Below are 8,586 nucleotides of genomic sequence, written 5' to 3'. Positions count from 1 at the left end.
CATGTGGTCTAGTGTGTGTGTGTGTGTGTGTATGTGTGTGTGTGTGTGTGTGTGTGTGAGGTCATGCTGGTGTTCCTTTTTTGGCCCTGTGATGCTTCAGGTGTATGATCTCTTCACACTGTTACTGTAACTCTGCAGTAATAACCAGTTAGAGAAGGGGACAGATGGAATAGACACGTGTTTCATTGTAATAACAATGTAATAACAAAGTGATGTGTCTGTAATTAAATGTGTAATTACTCTCAGGGTGAAAGTGAAGCACATGTTTGTGTGAAAAGTGTGTGTGTGTTTGTGTGTGTGTGTGTGGAGATGAAATCTACAGAAGCCTGTGATTCACCTCCACTTACGTAAAGCTGGGTTCCTCTATATTTAGTCGAGGCATGACTCCGGATTTCTGCTCAGAACCATCGACTTCATCGACGAGTGTGTGGGCCTCTCTCTCTCTCTCTCTCTCTCTCTCTCTCTCTCTCTCTCTCTCTCTCTCTCTCTCTCTCTCTCTCCCCCCCCCTCTCTCATTTATGCTCAGTCGCCCCAGATCAACTTCTTTCTCCCTCTCTCAGGTAAAATACCTGGATCTTTAGGAAGCAGCACATACCTATGTAGCGTATAATGTGATGTATTCTATAGACATTAAAGAGCTGGTCCTAGACTGCATTAAAGAGCCACTCAGTTGGAAAGAAGACTATTTTAAACTGAGTTAAATGACCAAACCATTGCCAGACTGAGAGACTTTAACCTACAGTTAACACAGGAACCCACCCATTAAAAAAATAACATTAGATCATATGTCCATAGCCCACTTCATTCATTCATTCATTCATTCATTATCTGTAACCCTTATCCAGTTCAGGGTCGCGGTGGGTCCAGAGCCTCCCCGGAATCATTGGGCACAAGGCCATTAGGCTGGGTTCTTTAAGGTGGACGTTAACTGGAGGGCATCACATTTAAGGAATGTGTAGGAATTATTTTTCAAAAAGGGCCCCCAAAGTTGGGGATGGGTGTTAGTACTAGAACATGGAACACGGACTAACCCAGCAACGAGTGTGTTTTCCTACCCACCCACCCAGAGAGCGAGGCCAGTTGTACTCTGATCGGTGAGGCACCACTGAGGATTAAACTCATGGGCTCCTGATGATAGGGTCAATGCTTAGACCCTTGCACCTTTCAGAAGCCCCTCGTTTACAGGTTTTAATAAAAAAGGGCTTTACTCAGATATCTTCTAAAAAGAGATTTACAGACACTTCAAGGGCAGGAGTTTCTCTCTTTCTCTCTCTCTCTCTCTCTCTCTCTCTCTCTCTCTCTCTCTCTTTCTGTGTCGTCCTTCAGCTCCTCTTTCTATTCTCCTCACATTCACCCTTTCAATGTTACACTTGAAGTCCCTAGAGGAGAAGAGAGGACAGGAGGGGACCCTAAGTTGGGGTAGAATCAGGAATCAGCCAACCCCCGACCCAGCACACACACACACACACACACACACACACACACCACACCCTATGGGGTTTCTTTAAAACATAATTCCTCCTGGAAAAGAGAAGTGACACTCTCCAGTAAGGCTCCACCTTAAAATCCGCCTTAAATAAATAAGCCAGTGTCTGGCACAGGGAGCCTACATTAAAACCCATACTGATGTAAGTGTGGTTTAAGTGGGCTCTAAAGTGTCTGAGTCAGGCTTTTGTTTGGTCATTTGGCTTGACTTTAAACTGATAAGTTTCTTTAATACGGTCTCGAACCGGCTCTTTAATGTCCACTAAGAAGTCCTGTACTCTCCAAGAGGTGGACGCACACTCACCATAGACACATAAAGAATCACAGGACACAAAACTGGACGTTCTGGAGCAGCAGCACATGATCCAAAAGTCACCATGCTCAATGCCAAGAGTCAGATTTGTGAGCCATCACCAAAACTCTATGCAGAGGACTTCTAATCTGGACCTTTGATCCTTGTTCTTGGCTGAGATTTTGAAATGGCCGACTGGAATGACACAGTTCATGACCGGTCTGGCGGAGCTGCTTTATGTAGAGCTTGTCTACTCAACACTGTCTTCCAGTTTTGACAGACAATAGAGGGCGCTCCAGAGAGAATCCAAAATGAATGGGGTTCTATGGAGCATTTGGAAGTCTGCATCAGACGAATTAGCAGTTGCAGCTTTAGCGTCGTTCTGGTTGGACATTTTAAAATCCCGGCCTGGAACCTGGAACCTGGACCCAAGATCTGAAACTGAAGTCATCAGATCCTTCTAAAAATGCTCCAGCATCTACTGTAAAGCCTCGGGACCTCTCTACACTACTGGAAGCAAGTGATACAGCTCCATATGTGAGCGCCGACGCTAAATGACTCAGCTCCACTCCGACTGAGTCACACAGACATATGGCCACAGTATTAGCTTCGCAAACGACCCACAACAAATGAACCGGAGGGTTACTTCCTTTGAGATCTGATTAAGACTGGACGCAGAGTGCCTGAGTGGAAATAAACAGCCTGAGAACATGCGGGCTAGGTGTAGCATTCATGTCCAGCAGCTGAGCAACTTTAGCATTGGATTAGTAGTTAGTGCTCTCCTGCAAGTGTGTTGAGCTCTGCATCAAATCAGCCATGACTTAACAGCGACTTAATCACTGCCCATTCTCTCAGCCCCACTGGGTGCACTCTTCAGTGCTACAAAAACAGACTGCTGTTCAGCTGTTGCTCTGCATACTTTATCAGCCCCTGTTCACCCTTTCCTTCAATGGTCAGGACCCCCCATATGACCACGACCAGAGCAGGTATGATTCGGGTGGTGGATCGTTCTCACAGATGTGTTAGTGTGTGTTGCGCTGGTATGAGTGGATCAGACACAGCAGTTGATGCTGGAGTTTTTAATCACATGGAGGGCTTTAAAAATCCAGTAGCGCTGCTGTGTCTGATCCACTTGTGCCACTACAACAGTCACTAACACAGAAGACACTGTAGACACTGTGTTTCAATAAAAATTTTAAGAGCCATTTTAAGGTGGATGTGCAGGACAAAAAGAGATCAGCAGTGACATCACTGATGGATTCCAATGCAGACCTTGATCATTCTTCCTGAAACACCCTCTTGCTCTGTGTAGAACCTTCTCAGTCTTTGTGCTGCTGACTCATAGACGTGAGATATGTGTCCATCTCTGCTCGGGTCAAGGTTTTGTTTTGTCAGATTTGTTTCCAGAGCAGATCCTGCCCTTGTGTGTCTGCAGAGAGGAATGGCCGGTAACTGGACACTCGGACAGGAAGACTGCTGTTCCTTTCGCGGGAAGCACTCTATCGTGTTTCTTTCTTTTCTACCCTTCTCTCTCTTTCTCTCTCTCTCTCTCTCTCTCTCTCTCTCTCTTTCTTTTCTCTCTCTCTTTCTCTCTCACTCTCTCTCTCTCTCTTTCTCTCTCTCTCTTTCTCTCTCTCTCTCTCTCTCTCTCTCTCTCTCTCTCTCTCTCTCTCTCTCTCTCTCTCCTGTTTCCTCGCTTGGCCTCAGCTGATAATCTCTTTATTCACAGGAACAGTGCGACCAAAGATATATGAATGTCATTGGATTGTTTATATTGTGTTAATGCAGTCATTTCACTCATATTCATTGATATGTTGCATCTGTTTCCATGGTTACACTACAGTCATTTCCCTAGCTACGTGGCACATTTTTCATTGATTACTCTTCTTCTGTAACGTGATTATGCTACACCCATTTTTAAGAGAATGTTACACTCATATTCATGGCTCTGCTGCATCCGTTTCCATGGTTAGTGTTTTCCTGTTTCCATGGTTATGCTACACCTGTTTCCATGGTTACACTACACTCTGTCCTATGGTTAAGCTCTACATCAGTTTCCATGGTTACCCTAGCCTCATTTCCTTACTCTTACTCTTCTCCTTGGTTGCCATGGTCATGCTGCACTCATTTCCATGGTAACTCATCTCCTATTTCCATGATAACATGAAAACTTGTTTCCTTGGTTACTCATCTTTTATATCTCTATGGTAACAAAACATTCATTTCCATGGTTACTCATCTTCTGCTTCCATAGAAACTGAACATTCATTTCCATGGTTACCCATCATCTGTTTCCATGGTAACACATCACACACTTCCATAGTTAGTCATCTTTTATATTTCCATTTTAACAAAAAACTAATTTCAATCATTACTCATCTTGTATATTTCCATGGTAACAGAACAATCATCTTCTGCTTACACGGGATCAGATTCATTTCCATGGCATCATGATATTCATTTCCATTATAACACTAAACTATATTTTAATGATACCCCTTGTTTTCCCTGAGACTCAACTGTGTCCTAATGCTTTTTTATTTGTTGTCCACATCAGGACGCTTATTGTGCCTCTCGTGATTTCCCTCGGTTTAAAATGTCAGTGCCTGAGAACCCGTAGTACCCACAGTTCTCTGTCTACAGTGCCCCAGGCTATGACTCTTTGGCGTCTCGTCCTTACCACACTTCCCTCTTGTAAAACCAGCTCAGAGACTTAGCCCTGCCTCGGGTGAAAAGACAGAAATTGACCGGGAGTGTTTTTCTGAATTTCAAAACCATTCCTGGCCATTTTGGGACAAGGATTGCCTCTAGAGACGAGGGCGCTTACAATTTTGAAGGTCCCCCATATCCCCTGAATCTGTAGGTGTTTTTCTCCAGCAGAGATGGGGAGGACATGTTCCAGACACTTTTCAAATCCACTTTATGTCTCCATACTTTCAGTGTCAGCCAGAGGTTGTGGGGAAAATGTAAATAGTGCGGCTCTACTCTTACTGCAGCTGTCAAAGTGTGAGTCTGAATACAGCTACACTGATAAAATGTGCATCAGGGCTACATCTATTTCCATGGCAACAGAACACATTTACATGGTGTCATTACACTAATTTCCACAGTAACTAGACAGTCATTTGCATTAATACATTATACTTATTTCTACTGTAACCCTACAACCATTTGCTATTGTTATGTCATACCTGTTTCCATAGTTACATTCCATTCATTTCCATGGTAACCCTACAACCATTTTCCATGGCTTCATTGCATTCATTTGCATGGTAACCTTATAACCTTTCCTTTGAATATGCTGTTGTGAGTTTCAGGACTTTCCGTAGTTATATGATAATATTTTAATGACTACTCTACACTCATTTCCACCGTTACTTTACATGTGTTTCTATGGTAACCCAGTCCTGATATGCATGGTCACTCTACACCCATGTTCACCATTACTGCACACCGTTACTTGTTTCCATGGTTACCTGAATCTCATTTTCAGAGTAACCCTACTTTCATCTCCATAAGTACATCATTTCTCATGGTTACAGTGAACTTGTTTCTACAGTAAAACTAGTAATTACTACGCAGTCTTGAGACAGCTTCAAAATTAATCATCAGCTTTTAAATACCATGCATTTATGCATACAACACACCATCCATGCATAATATTCATCTTGTTTATAAACAAAACTAAACATTTCTGTGTAATCAGACTCATTAAGATGTAAAATAAATAAAAAGGGACTAAAAGACAAAATAATCACGCAGCAGCGTCACTACAAACTGTCCGTGTTTGAATGTGAAAAGCCAGAATTAGTGTCACGTCCGAGCGCGAAGCGTGTGTGCGTGTCACTGTGGGCGCTTCCTGTCACTTGGGTTCAGGCTCTGCTCGTCTCTCTCTGTCGTGGGGAAGTCTCTTCACTGAGGAATCGATGCTGCAAATCACCGTAAGAGAATTAAGGCTGCAAGGGAAGACCAAACCTGTTTGTATTTACTCCCTTCACCGATCCCCGGAGAGACTCAGAACAAGCAGAGGGCAAAAAACACAAGTGTGACCACAGGGAACGTTTAGCGAAACCAACAGCAAACAGAACTGAGCTTTCAACATCGCAGCGCGGGCCGAAATTTCACAAAGTGTGTTTTTCGCTGGACGCTCGCCAAACCCTGCTTTCCCTCATTTGGCCTCGTGTTCTGGAGTCTGCCTGGGGCTGGAGGAGCCGGAGCTATCGTCTAAATGGACTTCTGAAGGAGCTGATTGCCATCAGAGGGGCTGCGTCAGCAGGATTGATTGATGAGGCCTTGTACGTTTTTGGTGGACCAGTTCAGAACAGCCCAAAAATTGATTGACTTCCCTTAAGTCTGATTTATGCTTCTGCGTTGACTCAAGCCCAGAGCTTATACCGTTGTGAGCATTTATACTTGTGCATTGGTGTTTACAATTAAGCCACCAATACACTAGGGCTGAATCACAAATATCTAACTCCACCCTGTGTAGTGCATAGTGTAGTGGCGTAGTAGTACTGTTATTAATTCTGCCAAGGCCACTCTTTAGGGAGTAGGGTATTAATGGCACTTTTCCACTGCATGGATCCTACACGACTCATCTCGATTTGATTTGGCTCTTTTGCTTTTCCAACAGCCAAATCCTGTGTCTGATCCCTGGAACCGGGTACTTTCTTTAGTCCCTGTTAGTGCCTGGTATGAATTGAGCTGAGTAGGTGCCAAATATATTATGTAAACCTTGCAGAGTGCTGATTGGTCAGAGAGACCTGTCACTATGAAATGTAGAGCCCCATCACAAACTAACCTCTTGTAAAATCTCTAAAGTTACTGCAGCGGTCACATTTGTTTATATTTGACGCACAACGGCAGCTCATAACATTACCCCCAGGGTGTTTTTGAAGAGGTTCAAACAGTCCTTGGGTCGGTTGCTGATGAAAATAAAGAAATAAATATGACACTGCCATTTTTTTCCTGTGTATGTTCCCGCTCTTTGTTGAATTTTTATTTGTATTTCTCCCTTGTACCAACTTTTCATTCATTCTGTGACGTCCAAACCAATGTCTGAGGAAATGTGGTGTCACTGAATCGCTGCAGTCTGCAGTCTCTAATGTGGAGGAGAGGAGTTTGTATTTCTGGACTTCACCCCTCAGCTTGATCCATGTTCATCCCACTGCAGACGAATCACAGTTGTTGCGGTCTGCATTGACGCAACACCTAGTTACTTTCCTGGGGAGGTGCGTATCAGGCTACGGCATGAGGTACGGCGTAGGGTTCGCATTGATGCAAGACCTATGTGTTGCTTACAGTGTAGGATCGACACAGAAGCATAAATTGGCCATTATCTTTTATTTATTTATTTATTTATTTATATTTATTTCTTTAGTTATTTATTTATTTAAATAAATAAATAACCAACCAGGAAGCATCCATCCACTTGGAGGACTGCATTGGGCACTAGGGATTCACCCAGGATAGAGCACTAATCCATACCTGGGCACACACACATTCACTCATTCACTCCAACACATACAGCCATTCATTCACATACACACTCATTCACTCACACACCAGGACAGTTGTTAGAGAAGCCAGTTCACCTAACCTCCATGTTTTTGGACTGTGGGAGCAAACTGGAGACCCCGGAGGACACCCACGCAGACACAGGGAGAACATGGAAACTCCACCCTGATGGGACTTGAACCCAAGAACCCAGCGGTGAGAGGCAAACGGGCCTCCATCTTTGTCTGTAAGTGTTTATCTAAATCAGGGTCACTTTGGGTCTGGAGCCTACTCACAATCACTGGGCACAGGGCAGGAACACACCCTGGAGGGGGCGCCAGTCCTTCACAGGGCAACACACACACACACACACATATTGGTTCAGTACACTGTCATTTTATACAATTTTTGTAATATATATATATATATAAATTATATAATTCGAACACAGCAGCCGCCCTCACACTGTGTGAAAATGTCATGGTGAATGAACCAATAGAAATGCTCTAAAACTACTTGGAAATATTATCATTGTTTTTTTTTTTTTTACACTGGCATCCATTGAAGGTTTTTTTTCTTCTCCTGTAAAGTTACTGTTTTTGGAGATACCTGTGGCATTATGTCCCATTGACTTGTCTGTAGGAGCTAAAATGGTATTTGGATTTGCTTGGATAACAGGAGTTAACTCCATCTAGTGGCTGGAATGCGGGGGTTGCTGGCAGATAAAGACAGGTGATGCTACCTGGAGGGTGTGGCCAGAGCAGGAAGAGACAGTTCTCACCACATTCCCTCAAGCCCAGGCAGCTACAGAAACAGCTCCTTCGTCTTCAGCTTGTCTGTGCAACCCTTAACTTCATTTAGGCTCCGAACCTCAAGCTTTGCCTTTCTTTATCATCTAAAATAACTAGGGCTTTCACTTTTGGCCGACATCACATTTTGTGGACCTTGGATTGTTTGGAGTTGGAGAGTCAGACAGCCGTGCCCAGGCACCTCAGAGGTTATCAACAGGGAATGAATTAAAGGAAATAACCATTACAAAGTCTGTACTGGAACAAAACATCCAACAAAACAAGTGCTCCACCAAAGAAGCAGCAAAGGATTCCATCAACTTTCCATTAAATCTTGGGTTTGAATAGGAACGCTGGGTGGGTGCTGAAGGCTCATGACCTGGCTGTTTGAGAGCACGGGATGTGCCTCCCTCTCTGAAATTAACTGGCGCTTTGATGACCTAAACTGCGGACATGTATATAATGGATATCTGTTATACTTCAGCCACGAACAAACAACAGTCGTTATTCTCCCTCAAACACACC

Source organism: Hoplias malabaricus, chromosome 13, assembly GCF_029633855.1.
Source record: "Hoplias malabaricus isolate fHopMal1 chromosome 13, fHopMal1.hap1, whole genome shotgun sequence".
NCBI lineage: Eukaryota > Metazoa > Chordata > Actinopteri > Characiformes > Erythrinidae > Hoplias > Hoplias malabaricus.
Note: the sequence above shows the minus strand (reverse complement) of the source record.